Source organism: Sorex araneus, chromosome 6 (genome assembly GCF_027595985.1).
Source record: "Sorex araneus isolate mSorAra2 chromosome 6, mSorAra2.pri, whole genome shotgun sequence".
Classification (NCBI taxonomy): Eukaryota; Metazoa; Chordata; class Mammalia; order Eulipotyphla; family Soricidae; genus Sorex; species Sorex araneus.
In genome coordinates, this window is record NC_073307.1 from 54,763,628 (window position 1) to 54,781,994 (window position 18,367).

At 42.0% G+C, this 18,367-nt stretch overlaps 1 non-coding gene across 1 annotated transcript; it reads left to right on the forward strand.

Annotated features, from left to right (window-relative positions):
- The first annotated feature begins 458 nt into the window (after nucleotides 1-458).
- On the forward strand, nucleotides 459-564 carry LOC129406188 (U6 spliceosomal RNA). The gene has a single exon (XR_008630851.1). It is a non-coding gene; the product is annotated as a U6 spliceosomal RNA (small nuclear RNA).
- Nucleotides 565-18,367: the final 17,803 nt, after the last annotated feature.

Consider the following 18,367-nt stretch of genomic DNA (forward strand, 5'->3'; position numbering starts at 1 on the left):
TCAACACCTTTATTGCAAACCACAACACCTAATCAGAGAGAGAGAGAGAGAGAACAAAAGGGAATACCCTGCCATAGTGGCAGTTTGGGGTGGGGGGAGACGGGACTGGGGAGGGTGGGAGGGACGCTGGGTATACTGGTGGTGGAGAATGGGCACTGGTTAAGGGATGGGTTCTCGAACTTTGTATGGGGGAAACATGAGCACAAAAATGTATAAATCTGTAACTGTACCCTCACGGTGATTCACTAATTAAAAAAATAAAAAAAAAGAAATTCCTTTTGTCTTACTTGCTCCCTATGTAAATCAGCCCTTTGGTAAATAAATCTTTCTTGATTTATTAAAGAAAAAAATGAATAGGAAGGTATGAATGATTACCCATTCAAGAATATAGAAGAAATAAAGGATTTTAAGAAGGCAGAATAAACAAACCAGCTCTTAGATAAAATCTAGAAATAACAGTGCTCGCTTCGGCAGCACATATACTAAAATTGGAACGATACAGAGAAGATTAGCATGGCCCTTGCGCAAGGATGCACGCAAATTTGTGAAGCGTTCCATATTTTTAAAACAATCCTGCAAGCAAATAACTCCCTCAAAAGAGCAGGGGTCGCCATACTAGTATCCGACAATATAGATTTCAAGGGACAGTGAAGGTCATTTCCTATTCATCAAGGGTTATGTACAACAGGAAGAAATCACACTCTTAAACATATATACGCCTAATGAGCGACCAGTTAAATATTTAAAACAACTCCTAACAAACTTTAGGGAGGACATAACTAGCACCACAATAGTAGTCAGAGACTTCAACACCGCCTTTTCACCTCTGGATAGATCAACAAGAACAAAACTCAGCAAGGAAACAATGCTTCTGAAGGAAGAAATGGAAGAGAGATGGCTAATAGACCTATACAGGGCCTTACATTCCAAAAAGAAAGAATACATATTCTTTTCTAGTGCACACGGAACATTTTCCAAAATAGACCACATGCTAGGTCACAAAACATACCTCAATAGAATAGGGAAGATAGAAATTGTATCAACTATCTTTTCAGACCACGATGCGCTGAAGATAGAGGCCAATCACACACAGACATGGAGCACCAAATAGAACACCTGGAAATTAAACAACTTATTGTTGAACAATGAGTGGGTCAGGAAGGAGGAAATCAAGGAAGAAATCAAAAGATACCCCAAAACAAATGAGAATGAAGACACAAGTTACTAGAAATGACATATTCTCATTAAATAAAATGTATTATATATCTCTACAAATATTGAAAGATTGAATTTCTGATGTCTGCAGCAAAGTGAACTTGAGGCTTATATGATCCCCACCAAAGAATTAAAAAACCTCATTATGAGCTGTTATGTTTGAGTTTATTCTATTTGGTGAGTTTCTTTTCTCTCGGATATTTGAAACTGTGGGTTTGTGCCTTTTATGGAATTGGAGAAATTTTCAGCCATTGTTTCTTTAGATACCCTGTTCCACTCTTTTCTCCTGGGCATTGAAATACATTCAGTGGAACTTTTCTGCTTCCCCACAGACCTCTGAAGTTTTGTTTATTTCCTTGCAGTGTATTTCCCCTCTGTTGTTCAGATTCAGTGAGTGCTATTGATGTGTTTTCAAGTTCACTGATATTATAGCCTACAATTTCCGTCCTGCATTTGAGCTCATCCAATGAGTCTTTTTCTCTTAATTGTTTCTGATTTCATTCTATAATTTCCACTCAATTGCTTTTATATCTTTTGTTTCTTTGATGAGATTTTCTACTTTTTGTTTCAGGAGAACTTGTCAAGAGATTGTTAAAACATTTTTTTATGAACCACTTCAGAAGCACTTGTCAAATCATCCCAACATCCCATTCATCGGATTGGTGTCAGTTTATCAATCCGTTCTCTTGCAAGGCAGTTCTTTTGATCACAATTCTTCTGATCAAATTGTCCCCCGACTTATTTTGTCCATGATATGAAAAGATGCTAAGTCCTTGTTAAATATCACATTTTTATACACTATCACCCTGAGTAGGTTTAGCACGTGGGTCTCAGCCTACTCTTCATGGTTGTGACTCCAGTAGAAGTAATGTTCAGAAATATTTCACTGCTCTTTTCCTCTCTTTGGTTCATCTGCCTTCATAGTTCCTCTGCTACCTAGATGTCCCCAAGTGAAGCAGATTCTGGTCTGGAATGGTTTCTGATTTAGGGGTCTGCTTCTCTTTCCTCTCACTCTGATTGCGGACAAAAACCTTGAACCCAGTAGAAATATTGAGACTTCCAGAGCCTGATCATTTGTTGTGACTAAACCTTGTTTTCTTTTCTGCCTGTCTGTCCCTGATCTGAACTGGGGAGGAAATTGGGTAAATTTTGTAAAATAAATCCTACAGCCTATCTATGATCCAAAGTGTACTTCAGCTGTGTTAAGAAAAATGAAGCCTTGCCTTCACAAATTGCCTTTATGTGAATGACCTTGAAGAAGATGAATGGATAATTTGAGTACGATGTCGTCAGTGGGATGTTTTTCCACAGCGAAAAAAAGAAACAAACAATTCATTCATGTATGCAAAATTATAGATGGCTCTTAATCGCAGTTTGTTAAGAGAAATTAGAAAGATCTGAAAGATGACCTTTTATATAATTCAATGTATAGTGCAACACTGGAAAATCCAAAGCTATAAGAAGGAAAGTAGCTGAGTGGTTGCCATGTATGGGGAAGGTTTGGGGATGATGGATGATGTCCCTGACAAAACTGTAGTGGTTCACACAAGCCTCAAAGCATTTGTCAAGACTCATAGAAAGACTTGCCACAAAAAAGTGGAGGTTACTGATACAGCACTCGAGAGTCAACCAGAATGTGGGAGAAAGATTGAGTCCTGGCTGTGACGAATACGTCAAACACTTTTGTCAATGAATCATAGGGGCAAACTGAAGGTATAAAGAAGAAAAGAGCTTACCTCAGTCAATTCTAAAATCAGTGTTTTGACAGGATAAAGACAAAAGACCATGAGCACTGCCAGTGTGGCCCCAAAACAGAAAAAACAAAACCATCCAAAACTGACACTGAGAGAAAAAGGAATAAAACAAAAACATGGAGCAGAATGCCTGAACACTGTGGTGACACTTATAGAACGTGTAATCGATTCAGAGAATATAAGAAGTTGAAAGATGAATATATTCAGAGAATATAAGAATATAAGAAGAACGTGTAACCGATTTCAGAGAAAAAAGAAATAAAAAGAAATAAAAAGCATGAAAATCCAACTTTCTCAAAGAAGAAATCCGAGTGGCTAAAAGACACATGAGAAAATGCTTTACATCACTAATCATCAGGGAGATACAAATTAAAACAACAATGAGATATCATTTCACACCACAGAGACTGGCCCATATCCAAAAGAACAAAAGCAACTGGTGTTGGTGCAAATGTGGGGAGAAAGGAACTCTCCTTTACTGCTGGTGGGAATGCTGACTGTTTCAGCCCTTTTGGAAAACAATATGGACGATTCTCAAAACATTAGAAATTGAGCTCCCATTTGACCCAGCAATACCACTCCTGGGAATATATACCGGAGAGGCAAAAAGACATAGTAGAAATGACATCTGCATTTGTATGTTCATTGCAGCACTGTTTACAATAGCTAAAATCTGGAAAAAACCGAAGTGCCCCAAAACAGATGACTGGTTAAAGAAACTTTGGTACATCTACACAATGGAATACTATGCAGCTGTTAGAAATAATGAAGTCATGAAATTTGCATATAAGTGGATCAACATGGAAAGCATCATGTTAAAATGGCCTCTCAGTGTCTGTGTTGCAAGCTAGAATGCCCAAAAGTAGAGAGAGAGTATGGGGAATATTGTCTGCCATGGAGGCAGGGGGAGGGTGGGAAAGGGGAGATAGACCAGGGATATTGGTTGTGGGGAATGTGCACTAGTGGAGAGATGCGTGTTTGATCATTGTGTAACCCAAACATGAAAGCTTGTAACTATCTCATGGTGATTCAATAAAATTTTAAAAAAGAAAGTATCATGTTAAGTGAAATGAGTCAGAAAGATTGAGACAGACATAGAAAGATCTCACTCATCTGGAATATAAAGTAACAGAGTGGGAGACTAACGCCCAAGTACAGTAGAGATAAGGACCAGGAGGTCTTCCCCACAGCTTGGAAACTGGCCTCACATGCTGGGGAAAAAAGGCAGCTGAGCTAGAGAAGGGAACACCAAGTAGAGGATGTTGGGAGGACCCATTCGGGTTGAAAGATGCATGCCAAAAGTAGACTATAGATCGAACATAAAAGCCACTCAATACCTCTATTGCAAACTACAACACCCAAAAGGAGAGAGAACAAAAGGGAATGCCCTGCCACAAAGGCAGGGTGGGGTGGTGGGGGATGGGGTAAGGGTGGTGGGAAGGATACTGGGAACATTGGTGGAGGAGAATGGGCACAGTGGAGGGTTGGGTAAACAATCACTGTATGACTGAAATGCAAACACAAAAGTTCATAAGTTTGTAACTGTACCTCATGGTGATTCACTAATAAAAAAATTAAAAAAAATGAAAGACTGAGGTGCTAGTGGCTAAGATATCCCAAACATAACGATAGACATTAAAACACTGAACACAGAGAAAATCTACACTTAGGAACCAGCTCAAAGGGCTGAGCACTGCTCTGCATGAGGGAAGTGTAGCAGCACCACATCGCCCCCAGAATAGTACTGACAGCCGCCCTTGAACAAAGATGCCAGAACCGGAAGTAGCTCTGAGCACTGCAGGGCATGGCCCTCAAACAGACAAACACTGACCTTTGGCATATCATAATTGTCACTTGTCACTTGTCATCCTGTTGCTCATCAATTTGCTCGAGGGGGCGCCAGTAACATCTCCATTATTCCCTTTCATGTGCTAGTGCCGCGCAATGGTGTCTGCTTGCTCCAGGAACAGGAAGAGCCTCAAACTGTTGGTTCAGGGTCTTGACGAAGAAGTCTGACCATCTCGTAGGTGGGCGGCCAAGCATTCTTTTGACATCCGTGGAATCCAGTTGGTAACAGCTCTAGTCCAGCAGTCGTCTCCAAATCGCATTACGTGTCAGGCCCATCTGATTTTGACGCCTTGGTAAAATAGACAGTGTCCCTGATTCTTGATTGTCGACAGAGGTCAAAACTCATGATTCCTTCTCTCATTTGAGTGAAACATGATATTCTAAGCATAGCTCCTTCGATTCCTTTTTAGGAAACCCGAATAGCGTTCTTATCCTGTTTTTGTAGGGCTCAGGTCTCTGAGGCGTATGTTAGTGCAGGAAGAACGATGGAGATGTGCCTGGAGCCGGAGGTTCTTTGTCCTCTTAACAACTTCTTTGATGCTCTTGAAGGCATCCCATGACGCTCTTCCTTCTGCGCAGCTCAGGTGCCAGGTCGTTCGTCATGTTGAGTTCTCGAGCTAGGTACGCATAACTGCTGCAGTTATAATTAAATTATGGATATTCAAAGACAAAGGTAGGATAAATCTGGGAAGGAGCCAGAAATTTTTACCTTTCAAGATCCTTGGAAAAGTGTCTTTGAATGACATCTCACTTTTCTATAAACTACGTAAATAAGAAGAAAAGGGAGGTATTGGAGGATAAAAAAAAAACTCAATCTATTTTTTTGCAGTTAGTGAGAAATGGCCTTCTCAGATAAATAAAAATTGAGGGATTTTTGTCTTGCAAATAATGAAGATTTTTTTGAGAAGAGAAAAGGATACAAGTTACAAATTTTGTTTTATTCCTAAAAATAAAGGACAGATCGGAAAGGAGAAGATTAAGGTAAAATCAGATTTATTTTTCTTATTCTCAACTGATATGAGATGAAAGTTATTTATTTTTTACTTTTTTATATTTTTATTAAAGCACTGTAATTTATAAAATTATTCGTAGTTGAGTTTTAGACATACAGTATTGCAGTATTGATCTGATCACCAGTATCAGCCTCCCTCCACCAATGTTCTCAAGTTTCCTCACATATCCCCATGTCCTGAGAGTTATTTTAAAAGTAATGTGTGTGTGTCTGAGTGTGTTTCTGGGGATCAATTCCAGGACCTTACCATGCAAGACATGAATGCTATTACCAAGCCATACCCCATGCTTGCTAAAAGTACCACTAGCAACAATGAATTGTGTGGTTATAACACTGAGATAAATAAGTGAGTGAAAATTTTATAAGGAATGGGGGGAATGGTTTGTGAGTAATCTAAGGCTGTTGGGTGGGTGTGGTTCAGAGAAAGGTTGTGGATTCACTGAAAATAAGTGTTTCAAAGTCTAGGGCAACCACAAAACACATGAAGAAACACAACTATTGCACACAACATAATTACATAAAATGCTTACTTATGGGGCTGGAGCAATTGTACAGCGAGTAGGACACTTGCCATGCTTGCACACATGTGTCTGGGTTCAATCTCTGGTATCCCATATAGTCCCCCGAGCACCTCCATGAGTCATCTCCGATCACAGATCCATGAATAATCCCTGAGTACTACCAGGTGTGTCCCCCAAACAAACAAATAAACAGAAGTTTAATTAAACAAAATCCAAAGAAGGTAGGAGAGGGTAGAAGACAAATATAAATAAGAACAGGGACAATGTCCAGGAGAGAGAAACCAGAGGGATGCTGCCTCCTTCCTCCCTGGACAGACACAAACCCTGGTTCACCTGCAGGGAGAGCCCAAACAGGAAGGTCCCCTGGCTTGTCTGACTGCCCAACTCTAATGCCAACCACCATGGTCACCCAGACAGAATGGATTCGGGTGAGCCAGTGCTTCTCCCTAGGAGGCCATGAACAGCTGAGTTTTTGCCCCTAGTAAGTGGTCTCTGTGCGGTGAGGGGGATGCAGAGTCCCTGAGAAAGGAGGGGGGAAAGATGGGGTTCCGGTCATTTGCAGTCTGGTCCATGTTGGTCATTTGCTGTATGACCCATGTTGGTCATTTGCAATGTCGCCCCTGTCCCTTGCTGAGTGTTTGACTTTTCTTGTCTGGTAAGATTCTCTTCATATTGTTTGGGGCGTGGGGTAGGGGATGAGGGGTTGTCATGTGCTGCCAGGAATTGGCCTTCACCCCTGCTGGCATTCCAGCTTCCTCCCCCGCCCCATGAGGTTAATTCAGATGTATGTCTTCTATCTCTGGATCCTCACAATGGAAAAAAAGTCAATTTCATTCTCTAAAAGAATCACAGGATCTATTCATGGAATCTGAAGTCTGCTCAGTGTCACAATATTTGAAAATCTTGATGACAGGTAGCCCCAGATTTGCATTCTCTGCAAATTAGATATTAGAATTATTAGATATTAGAATCACAGCAGTGGGCTCCCACCATCCTTTCAAAACGACTGCTTTGACGAGAACATTCTGTAGCTACAAAGCCCCACAGCCAAAAGGCCAAAAGCCAGGGAAGCATCTTGTCTTTGAGTTTTAACTTCGAGTGCTATGATGGATGGACAGACGGAAGCCCTCTGCTGGCAGCAGTGGAAGTATCTGATTATAAAGGAAGTCTTCACGGAGGACTTGCTCTCCAAAAAGAGAAGGAGGGAAATATGAAGGCTTTGTATGCAAGAACCTCATCTGAGCTGCTTTGCTAGGTCACCATGGCACACGTGCATTGTTATTCCTATGACAGGGATAAAGAACCCCGCATTGTTCTGGCTCACAGATGAGCTGATGCTCAGCATAATCAGGACACAGAGTTGCATGTGTGTGTGAAGCACCGGGGACCAGCACAGCTGGAGAAGGAGGAAGAAGGAACCACTTCCAGTTGGAGGCCCCCCTCAGCTGGCTGGTACTCACCAGCTCTTTCCCCCTGGCTAATGACCAGCTCAGCCCCTGGTCCATGGGTAGAGAAAGGTTGTAATTTCCCAATTCAAAAGCATTATTTTTTTATATCCCACAAATTCATTGATATAAATAGTGTGAAACTAATATGCAAGGCTAGAGAAAATGGACCAGGAGGACTGGTCAATGGTTGGAAGCTTGTCACAAGTGTGTGGGGGGCAAAGAGAAGGGACCAGTAAGACAAAAATAGTTGGGGAAGATCGCTCTGGACAAGAACTGAGTATTGAGAGTAGATAAAGGGATACACATGATAACCTTTCAGTACCTATATTGCAAACCATAATACCCAGAGGAGAGAGGAGAGAGAGAGAGGGAGGGAGAGAGAGATAGATAGAAGAAAAGCACCTGCCAGAGAGGCGCGGGGGCAGGCAGGGAGGAAATTGGTGGTGGGAAATGTACACTGGTGAAGGGATGGGTATTGAAACATTATATGACTGAAACCCAATTGTAAGTAACCTTGTAATTGTGTATCTCACTGTGATTAAGTAAATAAATATATTTTTAAATAAAAGCATTTCTCTAAAGAGACCTAAATATTCCTATGTTCATGGTAGTGCTTGTACAACAGGCAGGATTTAGAAGTAGCACAAATGCACAAGCACAGTGAAATGGATAAATAAATTGTGGTCTAGAAGGTCAGGAGAAATAGTATAATGGCTAAGACACTTGTCTTGCATGAGGTTGACTTGTGGTTGATCCCTAGCACCCAATTCTGTCCCTAGAACCCTACCAGAAATGACCTCTGAGCACAGAACCAGGAGTAAGCCTGGAGCACCACCAGGTATGGTATCTAATAAAACAAAACAAAACCAAAAAAAGGTGTGGTCTAGATACATAACTGTGTATATTAGAATATTGTGCAGCCGGCAGCACAAAATAAAGCTATGCAGTGTGTGTCAACTAAGGGGATAATGTTGGGCAAATTTAGCCAGACAGAAGGACACGCACAGGATGCTCTCACTTACCTGCATTATCCGGAGAATGCAATCAAATGTAGGGACAATCTTGATCAACAACAAACCTCAAATACTAGAATACAGATACTAGAACAATCATCAAATTCTAGAACACAGATACTAGAACAAACTTCAAATACGAGAACTCAGATACTAGAACAAACCTCAAATACTAGAATACAGATACTAGAACAAGCCTCAAATACAAGAACGTCTCAGAGAATCAGATCTTGGGGAGAAAATGACTTGGTGGCAGGAAGTAACACAGATGCATTAGCGGAGGATCCCAGGACATGGATGGGCTAAGGGAGTACCTGGGTCAACATGGAAGGATTTGGTTTGCACCAATAGTGGTGGTCAATCAACAAATAATGGGGGGTTGGGTAACTGGAAGAACTGGAGTTGCCAAAATGGGGGGTGGGGCATGGACACTTGGGTGATGGGGGTGTTCAGTATCAGAAACTTGAGCTATACTGTAACTGTATTATGGGAACCACAAATAAAATAGAAAAAGGAAAACTGAAATTAGGAATGAGAATCCCAGGTCTGCTGCCTTGGTTGTTACTGCGCAGGTATGCAGGTGTGAAGGTTTAGGATCGCACCCAGAGCCACGAGAAGGAGGAAAATTCAAAAGCTTTATTCTGTATGCCACCGTCTGACAACTCGCTAACAGCCAGGGTTGCAAAGGGCACCTTTAGAAGAAGACACCCCTCCCCCGACCAAGACCTGCAGTCCACCCCTTTCTCTGCTGAAGTCCTATAGCTGCTCTGGTAGGGGACCTGAGGGCCAACCCTCAAGTTTGCTTCTCCATGGAAGTTCCTGGATATCTTTAAAATTGACGGAAGTCTGAGCCTTGCCCAGAGCAGCAAAATGCTGCCAGAGGGTGGGGTGTGCAGACATTCCCCCATCTTTGAAAATTCTCCATACACTGAGGTGACCATGAAGACTCCATTGGACAATGGAGGTTCTTCAGGAGCAGGGGAGGGGGACAGTTCCACTAGAAGTCACTTAAGGGGGGTTTTACAAAATCAGCCCAGAGCTTCCAACCTCACAAATGAGAATGGAATGTTGGCCAGGGCCTGCAGGCAACGCTTCCAAAGTGGTTAGTGCTGACTGTGGTGACATCCTTTGTGAATCAAGGCAGCAACCCCACCTCCACCCCTGAACCACCTCAACCTTTGCTCAGACTTCCCCCAGGGTTTGAGATCCAGCTGGCCTGGATCACTCTAGTGAATGATCAGATCCCGGTGGCTGTGTTTCCCTCCATAACTTGTGACTTAGCATCACTTGTGAGCTCCAGAACTGGCCCGGCAGCTTCATGCTCACAGTACTCAGCTGCTTTCATCTTTGCTTGCTTTGTATTTGCCCCTCGCCCTGCAGTGTTCAGGGCTGACTCCTGGCTCTGTGCTCAGAAAACATCCTGACATTGCTCAGGGAGCCTGTATGGTGCTGGACCTCAAATCTGGGTTGGCCACAAAAAGGCAAGCTGTACTGTGTATCTGGCCCTACTTTGTTCTTTTCAGTTTTATTTAACGGGGCTACATTGCTGAGCTTTCAGTACCAGGGTTCCAACTCAAGGCTTGAGCACTTGGGACATGTACTCTACCACTTGAGCCATAACCCCAATCCCCTGATATGAAACTTTTTGGTTCTTGTCTTGAGGGTCATTCCCGGAAGTGCTTGGTGGTGGTGGGTACTGGGGATCGAGCTCAGGTCCTTGAAAACACTCTCAGACTGCTTGGGCACCCCTCACTATGAGGGGTGTTCCCTCTCCCTACAAAGGACCTACTCATTGGCCAGCAACCGACAAAGAATTACATTTAAATTAAGTTAAATTAAATAAAATTCCAGAATGGATGACTCAATCTCACTCCATCCATAATACCTGCCAGGGAGACTATTTATGAGCTTTGCTCACTTTACTTTTAGTTATTTGTTTTTGGGAATGGAGATGCGTTCCACAAGGTCCCATTCAGTGCTTATTTCTGGCTTTGTGCTTCCAAGTGACCCCTGGAAGAGCTTGGGGGACCATATGCAGTGTTGGGGATGAAGCTGGGTTGGCAGAGTAGAGGCTGACCCTGAGCTTCATTCCTTACAGACCCCTCTGATGTTTGAAATGGCTATTCAGACTTGTTTGAATAGCCAGTTGGCGACAGAGAGCAGAATCATAGCATGACTAGCCACGACTTTTCTGATGGAATTACAGGCTCAGCAATTTATCTTAAAAGCAAGGAGAACCTCCAGGGTTGGCATTGGTGCCTCGTGGTTGGTAACACAATGAAATGCCAGTCTTTAGTGATCAAAGTTGAGAGATTTCTAGTAGAGTGAAAACTGCTTTTGTTTAAACCTCCGCCTATTTGTACCCATTGACCTTGTACATCGTGTCCTGTTGCTTGCACTGGAAGACTGACCCTTCTGTGGCAAAGATGAACTTACCAAAACACCTGGCACACAAGAGGCTGCTTTCCTAACGATGAGTCCCTACCTGAACGGGGGTTTTTCATTTTTATGTCTGTCTGTGCTCAGGCCATGCATTGCACTGTGACATAGCACAGAAAGCACTGGTAGAGGGATGTGTGTTTGATCATTGTGTGATTGTAACCCAAACCTGAAAGCTTGTAACTATCTCACAGTGATTCAATAAAAAATAAAATAAAATAAAATAAAATAAAATAAAGAACTCTTTCACCCACGGTTACTTCTGCCTCAGTGGACGCTCAGGCTGGTTGGATTTGGACACCCAGCTGACCTCCACTGTCTTGTCTCTTATGTAACTCAGAGCACATGAGCAGAGAGATCTTCTGCCTCCCATCTAAATCATCCATCTCAGCATTAATGGGAGAGAGAAAAACGGTTTTCTCTGGAAGATCTCTCAGAGGTCGCTGTCTCGTCTTGCCAGGATAGATTTTCTGTCGTATTATATTGTAATGTTCTGTGGGGTGTAGAGACAACTGCTCTATAGACAGCAGAGGCTGTGCCCCCACTCTCCAAGACAGATTTCTCCAGAAATGATTTTTTAAGTTGCTAGCATCTAATTTTTAAGGAATTTTACTTTTTTTAGGAACTCAGACAAACTAACACAATCATATTTTTTAGCCCAGTCAACACTGCTCTCTACAAACTCCTCCTTTGCGCTGTTTCAACCCTTCACTCATTACTTGTGTAATTCGAATTTCCCCTTGTTTATTAATACACTTATTCCATTTCATTTATTACCTCTAGTCCCATCCCACTCCTCACCTTCCCTGCCCTGGGTAAGTTCTTTCAAACCATTTTACATGTCTACTAGTTATAGGTGATGGAGTTCTTTTGTGTGTATGTGATTAATGCTTCAAGTGCTTAGTTTTATGTATCCCACACACATTGATCCATGTGGCTCTCATTCTTGACTTTTCATATCTTTGATTTACCTGATTAGTACACAGAGATGAGTGTTGACTATTGTAAAATTATTTTCTGCTTCTTGCTCTCATTATCTGGGCTGCATATCTTTGTATTTGCCTTTCAGCACAAAACATGTGACACTTCATGCAGGCTAAGTGCCCTGGAGAAGGAGTTCTGTGTCAAATGGGGCACACACACAAATACACACAAACACACACACAGACACTTACCTAATCGTTTCCAGAATCGATTGACTCCATGAAGATGATTATAAAAACAAAGTCTGGCTAGTAAGAAGAAAGGGGGTGGTGTATAAAAATTTACAGCAATATTATTTCCCACTCCTCCCAAATTAAGCTTGCAGAGAACTAAAATGAAGTGAAATGACCATCAATATGCTAAAGGCCTTTTTTAATGAAAGGAATTTTCTTTTACACATGGCAGATGGAGCCCACATTTACAGTTCCACTGAAATCAGAAGAGGAAAGACAGTGTTTGTGCAGAAAGACAAGCTAACTGACATCAATTAAGAGACGCTTGAAACTTTTAAAAGGAGCCAAATAGATGGTTAGTGGTGTCTATGTTACCAATCCAGAGAAAGCTAAGTGCCTATTGGGAATGAAACCAATGGCTCTCATCAAGGATGTTGCATCCATAGAATAAGATCAAAGATCCTTTTAAAAAGCAAACAGAAAGCAAAAACCTCTTGGAAATTAAAAATACGATGGTGAAAACAATTTCTTCAGCAAAAATCCTGCAGGAGTCACTCTGTAATAAAGTAAAGCAAAACAAGAGATGATCAAGCCAGGTTAGAGGCCAGGGCAAGAATTTCTGGGAGGAAATGGGAATTATCACTAACGATTCAAAAATACTGATTTGCTATTTTTTACTTAGAGTGAAATATTCATTTGATATAAATTTGGATTTTTTTTTTTGGTGGGGAAGTTGGCCCACACCCTGCTATGCTCAGGGATGACTCCTGGCTCTGTGCTCAGGGATCAGTCCTGGTGCACTTAGGAGACCATATAGGGTCCTGGGGATTGAATCCAGGTCAGCTGCTGCATGCAAGGCAAATGCCCTTCCTACTGTATTACCTCTCCAGCCTCATTCATTTGGTATGGATTTTAAAAAGCAATTTAACTTAAAATTCACTGCCCAGAATATTAGGAATAACAATAGAGGACTAAATCAAAATACTTAGATGTCTGAAAAACAAAAACCTTGAAATCTGATGCCAGAAGAAAATGCCTGGTAAAGCACAATCTATTGCAATAAATATAACTTGAAGATAGGCTTCCAAACTCATTATATGGAGTCAATTAATAACCTTGGTACCAAAACAAAGCAAGTAAATGACAAGGGAAGAAAATGACAGACTGATTTCACGGGTGAGCATACAGTCAGAAATGAGAAATGGGAGACTAGCTAATTAAACACACAATAGAGCATTTTAAACTCAACAAAACAAAATGACTGTGTAGAATTTCTTCCAGGAGGAGAGTAAGAGGGTTGCCTGAGAACTCAGCATCAGACTTTTTCAGAATCAGAAAATCTGCCCGTGGAATTTAATATATGAATGTGATCAAAAGAAAATCAGGTAGATTTAGGTAAAAAGCATTTCAAGATGCTTGATGCTTAATTACACAGAAAACTTGTAGAAAATGAGAGCCAAAATTTTTTATCAGCAAAACCACCACTTAGAAGAGGAGCATGTGAAAATAACTTGTTGGACTGCTATGAAGAAAGGTCATAGGTGGTGAGATTCAACTTACAAGAAAAACAAAATCTGTAAAATATTGAGGGTAACCTAAGTCCCAAAAGAAGATTCAGGTTAGACAAAGGGAGATAGTACTGGGTAAAGTTGGAGTAACCCCTTGAGTGCAGTTGTATGTGTCCCAAACTCCCTCCCCACATTCTATATGAGGATAAAGAATCACTTCCTTAAAAATGACCTTTTGGGGGCTGGAGCTATAGCACAGCGGGTACGGCGTTTGCCTTGCACGAGGCCGACCCGGGTTCAAATCCCAGCATCCCATATGGTCCCCTGAGCACCACAAGTAGTAATTCCTGAGTGAAGAGCCAGGAGTAACCCTGTGCATCACCAGGTGTGACCCAAAAAGCAAAAAAAAAAAATGATCTTTTGCCTTTCTAAGGAAACTCTGTTCTTGGAGCTCACTTCGTGGTCTCATGCAATTATATGGAATAATACAGAGATCTTATGTTTCCTTTACCCAGTCTCTCTAAGTAGTAACATCTTGAAAGCTGTTCTGTGCCAACCCTGGGGAAAAGACACTGACAGGTCCACCTCCTGACTCAGATCGCCCTTGTGGTACATATAAAGATTCATTTGATTTGAGTGAAAGTGCTTGCTGCGCAGTTTTATCACTTGCGGGAGGGTGGGGGATCTCATATTCACAGTCAAGATATAAAACAGGCCCTCTGCTACCAAGGATGTTCAAGTTGCCATTTCATGGCTCACATACCCACCTCCCAACTTAGACGTTAACCCTAATCTAACCCTAGCCCTAACCCTAACCCTAAGCCTAAACCTAAGCCTAACCCTAATCCATCCATTCCAGTCTAGACATCCATCCTTACCCTCTAGTACATCTGTCTCCATTTCCATAGTTTGGTCCTTGATAAGCTCTAAATGCTATGTGTGCACTCTTTTTAATTGAATTGAATTTCCTTTTTGTTTTGGGGCCACACCCTGCTGTGCTCAGGGGTTATTCCTGTCTTCGCACTCAGGGATCACTCCTAGCAGGGACAGGGGTACCAAAGGCGATGTTGAGGCTCGAACTCAGGTGATCTGCATGTAAGGCAAGTGCCCTATCTATTGTTCTATCTCTCCTGTGCCAAGCACTGTTTTTCAAGGTCAGTTTAACTACTTCCTTGAGAGGTGTCCAGCTACTGAAAGTTATCAGTATGTTGCTTCTTTGTTTTATGAGCTACACTTAGGAGTGTTGATGCAGGGGTACGTGGATCTGGAGATCGAATCTAGACTCCTTCCTGCAAAGCCCCTTGAAGCTCGAGCCCTTTGGGCCTTCTTCCTAGCTCTTGCCCTAAGTAGTTGTTCACAGTAAGGATTTGCTGTGGTTTCTTCATCTTCTGAATGGTGTCATGGTTATTTCCATTTGGGGGCAAATTGAAAAGGAATTTTCATGACTGTGAGGTTTTAAAAAGCATTTTTGTCTTGAGGGCATACCTATTAGTTACCAGGGCTTCCTGATGGTTCTGTGTTCAGGGCTCACGCCTGGCAGGGATCAGGGAACCCCATAGACTGCTGGGGAACAAATCCCGGTTGGCCACATGCAACGAAAGCACCTTACCTGTGGTATTATCTCTCCAGCCCCAATAAGATTCAGGTTTTTGCCATCTGAGCATGGTAAGCAGTTTCATCACTTCATTTTGATAAGAAATTTCCAAGTTATTCTCTCGAGGAGTGCCCGCTTTCATGTTCCACCTGCAGTGAGAAATGGTTTTTAAAAATCAGGGCACAAGAAGGGGGATGTTAATAAAACTGCAAGTGCGTGACCAGATACAAATATGAAAATCCCTGTGAGCTCATTCCTGATGACTACAATTAATGCCTGCTGACAGCTCATGCCTGCCTTCCAGAACTGTCTTATCCAAATCCGCTATTTGGATACAGCTACCAGTAATTTCCTTCATATGCTGCTCCTTTAGCCATAACTACACAGACATTCTTCTTTTTTTAGTGTTTTTATATTATTTTTAAAAAAATTTTAAAAATTTTATTGAATCACCGTGAGATAGCTACAAGCTTTCATGTTTGGGTTACATTCTCACAATGATCAAACACCCATCCCTCCACTAGTGCACACTCCCCACCACCAATATCCTGAGTATACCCCCCGTTCCCACCCTCCCCCTGCCTCTATGGCAGACAATATTCCCCATTCTCTCTCTCTACTTTTGGGCACTATAGCTTGCAACACAGACACCGAGAGGTCATCATGTTTGGTCTATTATCTACTTTCGGCATGCATCTCCCATCCCAACTGGTTCCTCCAGCCATCATTTTCTTAGTGATCCCTTCTCTATTCCATCTGCCTTCTCCCCTCCGCTCATGAAGCAGCCTTCCAGGTATGGGGAAATCCCCCTGGCCCTTGTATCTACTGTCCTTAGGTGTCAGCCTCATGTGATGTTATTTTATACTCCACACATGAGTGCAGTCCCTCTATGTCTGTACACAGACATTCTTTATGAATTTCTGGTACTTGAGTTTATGGAGATACCATTCTGTTTTTTTTTCAACCTATTTTTTTTTTTAATTTGGTGTTTGGGTCACATCAGGCTAGGTTCAGGCGCTACTCCTGGCTCTGCACTCAGAAATTACTTCCTGGCAGTGCTCAGGGGACCACATGGGATGCTGGGGATAGAACCCAGGTCGGCCATGTACAAGGCAAGCACCCTACCTGATGAACTATCTCTCTGGCACTAATCTCTTTCTTTAAAAGTATTTTATTACATTTAGGTAACATGGTTACACTCATGTTCGCATGAATGATTTTAATGTGCAAAGAGACTGCACCCACCTCCCTGCAAATGCCCAAGACCTTCCACCCCCATTCTTAAGTCACCTCACATCCCTAAATCTTGCCTTCATTCTCCTACCTTTCCCCCTCGACTTCTTGGTAATCTTAGTTCTGTTACCCAAGACCAAGGATTTTGCATTGTCATAATATTTCCTTATTTTGTTTCTCTCGACAGCACAGCTGAGTGAGATCAGCCATGTTTACCCTTTTCCCTCTGACTTATTACATCTGACAGATTCCCTCCTCTTCCATCCACGTTGCAAAGAACTGCATGATTTTATCATTTCTTACATTTCTTTCGTAGAAAAACACATGTTTTTCTACCATGATCTGGACCCATGTGTTTTTCTTCTATGACCTGGACTACATTTGTATTTCTACCATGATCTGGACGCATTTCTTCAAGATAGTCGTTTAGGGGATTTGTTCATTTTTTTAGTTAGCCTAAGTATGAAGTAAATACTTAAAACATAAATTGAAAATATTTCTCACTGGATTCTTTAGGATACATTATGAAATGTATTAAATGGGAGGCTAATGGAAACTCTTATAAATATTTCCAAATTGCTCTTTGAAACAGTGGCACCCCCATCCAATAACAGTGAATGGGAAGGGATTTTTCCTTAACAATTACCCTCTCCCCCAGCACACACAAAAACACTGTCACTGTCACTGTCATCCCGTTGCTCATTGATTTGCTCGAGCAGGCACCAGTAACGTCTCCATTGTGAGACTTGTTACTGTTTTTGGCATATCGAATACACCATGGGTAGCTTGCCAGGCTCTGCTGTGTGGGCAAGATACTCTTGGTAGCTTGCTGGGCTCTCCAAAAGGGGCGGAGGAATCAAACTTGGGTTGGCTTCATGCAAGGCTATGCTATCGCTCCAGCCCCACACAAACACTAGACTGAATTATTGAAATTCTTAGTCTTTATTAATTTTATCGGCTAATATGAAATTTCACTTATAAGTTGGCATTAAGAGATCATGTTTTCAAAGCCTTTTTCTTCTCCAGTTACAAAGATAAAATAACTCTGAGGATGAGAGCCCAAGTGGGCAGCTAAGGCAAAGCAAGAAAGAGAGAAAGACCCAGGTAAGATGATCCCATTCACAGGTATTAAAGTATTAAAGAGATAAATCAGGGTAATGGGAGATCCCCAATATAAACTAAACCCCAGATGTGGTTTCTAGAATTTTGATTTGAGGGTGCTAAGGGTGGTAGAGGGAGGGACCCTGGAGCAAAGATCTTCTTCATGCTTTGACAGTGGGGTGGTCTAGTATCCCACTGTTTGTAGTGCTGCAAACATAAAACTATATTATTGGTACTATTGTAACAAGTATATATATTTTTAAACGGGCAGCTCCATTGCAAGGTAAGCAAACCCCTCTGTGGGGGTAGGATCCAGAAAACAGGAGCTGGTGGGCTGTGGTCGCCTTTGAACCTGAAAAGGGGGAACATGTAGATGTTTGAATGAGTTTCTTGTCTCAGGGAAGGGGCTGTAGGAGATAGCCAAAGTGCAGCACACACAGAAGCCCCTGACCCATGCTTGCCTAGAAGTCTTCTGGTGACCTTGGATGACCTGAGGGGTAGGAAGCGCCACTCCAGCAAGGAAA